Source organism: Mastomys coucha, unplaced genomic scaffold, assembly GCF_008632895.1.
Source record: "Mastomys coucha isolate ucsf_1 unplaced genomic scaffold, UCSF_Mcou_1 pScaffold15, whole genome shotgun sequence".
NCBI classification, from domain to species: domain Eukaryota; kingdom Metazoa; phylum Chordata; class Mammalia; order Rodentia; family Muridae; genus Mastomys; species Mastomys coucha.
This window is the reverse complement of record NW_022196897.1, coordinates 7,380,827-7,383,887: the sequence shown is the minus strand read 5'-3', so window position 1 is coordinate 7,383,887 and position 3,061 is coordinate 7,380,827.

The window sequence follows — 3,061 nt, the reverse complement described above, 5'->3', positions numbered from 1 at the left end:
CTGAAAGAGCTTCTATATGCAGCAACTGTGGACTTCATTGTGCACTTACTCTTCCAGATCAGTTAGTTTAAAAACAGCTGTGTGTTACTTTCTGTTGTCTCCACTAAGCCCTCTCCTAAAAAAAAAAAAAAAAAAAATTCTATTCTGTGAAGAAATTCTACTAATTCTACTAGAAGGTTTCAAACTACAGGAGCTTTAAAGATCTTATCAAAAGTTCCCTGAGCATGTAGGTATTCAAAGAATAGATAAATTATCTCTAGTCATTGTCCTTATTCACTTACCCCAATGAGTGCCTTTATTGGTGAGATCATATTCCCCTGTATCTTCCCATGCAGAGGTCAAATGCCTTTTGCCCTTGTCAAAGAGTAGAGTCACCTCTGAGGAACTGGTGCACTTGCATGAGTGGTTTGTGGGGGATGCTATATGCATGGTGGGCTTTTGGGGTAATAGGCAAAGCATTGTTATTCCCTAAATAATTAGAATTTTCTATTTTGAAAAGGTTCCTGGAAGAACATACCATGAGCTTGTCATGCACCCTGGTCCTAAACAATGACCACCATTTTGAGAGCCCTTTTGACTCCTTCTCTAAGCCACGGCATTTGTTTATTCTTGTCTGGGTAGGGTGAATCTAGGTCTTAGATATGCTAGGGAAGTGCTTTGCCACTGAAGTATATAACCTGAACCCCTGCTCCTAAGCAGTCTGAATTCTAAAAGAAAGTCTAAATGATTAAAATGTTAGCTGCTAAATAATATTTCTTTAGGTTTACCTAACAGAGTCTAAGGTGGTCCTGAGATAATGCCAGAATGTATAAGGTCTCTCCTTCTTTTATAAATCTATGCCTCTATATAAAGCTTATTGGTTACTGTGATGTTTGATTAAAGAATCACAGGAATTAATGCCTGGAAGTCAAGGTCAATATGCTATGATCAGAGGAAAGGAAAACATAAAAGATAAGACACACACTCGGGATGATGAAGCGACCACCTCCATCAACACCCACTTCCTGTCCGTTTCCCTTCTTTCCCTATAAAAGTGCTTCCCCACACCTCAGTTTCCTAAGGTGGTCTTTTGAGTGGACCATCTTCTCAGGTTCTCAGCCCTCCAATAAACCCAACTTGTTTCCCATCATGTCTTCAGTCCCAAGCACTGGCTTTTAAGCAGTAAACAGATGGACTTGGGTATTGTAACAGCTCCAAAGAAAAGGCTGGAATTCCTCTTTTGTGTTTCTATCTCTGGGAAGTACAGGCTAATTCTTACTCTTGGGTCTGGAGGAGCTAAGAAAATCACCTCTGAAAGCTGCGAGTGCCTTGGTCTTCTCTCTTCTGGGGAGGCTGCAGCACAAGACTTCACACCAACAGTAAGTTGCTGATGGTGGGAATGTTGGTTGTTTGCCAGAACAGGCTCTGTCTGAGTTTCACCTTAGTCATCTATTTCATAAGTGATTACCCTATATGGTAACATTATACTGGCCATTAGCAAGGACCCTGTGATTTAATAGCAAAAAGGTAAGTAACTGTGTAGTAACCTCTAATAGGGTGAGAGTGGAATAATGGTATGCCTGAGATATGGATGTTGGGAGAAAAAGAATGGGAGACTAGGAATTAAGATTCTTTGTCTCCCCCTTTCTGTGTAGCTGCATAAGGTGGTAGGGTTACTCTCAGGTCTAGAGATAGGCATTGCGGCTCCCCCAGACGGCTGGCCAGTCTTGCTCTATATGTCTCAGTTCAGGCCATGGTCATGGCAGCAGAGATATTCTGAAGATTTCTGTCCATGCTGTATATTTTATCTTACTTACTTTAAGTTATTGTTTACCTTAAGTTAACATCCAAGTAGTGGGTTTCATTGGAGCATCTCCACATATATGTGTCTCTGCACTGTTCTTCCTGAATACTACCCCACACTTTCTCATGCCCGTCCCTCTCCTCCCTCAGCCCCTCTTCTGCTTTCCTATTGCTTGTATTCAATTAATTTCTTTATTGCCCAACCCTTACAATCTCTTTCTCCCATCCATGTGGTCTCCTTTGTAGTTTCAGGACCTACAAGGACACATAGGACCCATAAAATCTAAGCTCTGCATCTGAAAGACAGCACGTGGTGTTTGTGTTTCTGAGTCTAACCCATTTTGCTTAACGTAGTGATTTGTGTGATTGTCCTGCAAATGTCAGGGTTTCTGTCTTCTTTATGGATACTGAAAATCCCATTCTGTGTTTTATTTCCTTTATTACCTGTGGGTAGATATCTAGGCTAGCTACATTCCCTGGCTACTATAAACAGTGGGAGTATCTTCAGTGTATTGAGTTGAGAGTTCTTCATGTATATATCCAAGGGTGGCTTAGATGAGTCTCGTGGTAGCCTTATATTCAAAGTTTTCTTGTTGGTGATTTGTTTTATTTTGATTTTACATTTTCCTATTTATTTGACCTGTGTAACAATTGGAGGACAACTTGTGGCATTTGGTTCTCCCCTTCCAGGATGTAGGTTCTGTGGAACTCAGCTCAGATCATCAGGTTGGGCATCAGTGCCTTTACTTACTAGGCCACCTTGTCTGTCCCCATTTTCAGCTTCTTTGAGGATCTCTCAGATTCATACTCTCAGTTCTTAGAGACTCAAATATAATTCAGGATGTAAGGAAGCAGCTCCATGGCCAGTACTTTTTACACCACATTACTCATCCTTTCAAATATACATCTTCAGTGGTTAGTTTCAACTGTCAACCTGCATGAACTAGAGTCACCTATGAAGACGGAGGCTCAGTTGAGGAATTGCCCAGATCAGATTGACCCATGGGCATGTCTGTCTCTGGGTCATTGTATTGATTACTAGTGGCTATAGGAGGGCATAGCCCACTGTAGGTGGTGTTGTCTCTAGACAGGTAGGTCTGGGCTATACAACAAAGTTAACTGAACATGAGTCGTGGAGCAAACCAGAGAGCAAACCAGTCCGCAGCATTTCTTCATGGTACTTGCCTCAGTCCTGCCCTGACTTCTCTCAGTGACATAGTATGACAGGGAAGTATAAGATGAAATCTCTCCCCAAGTTACTTTAGGTCATGGTGCTTGC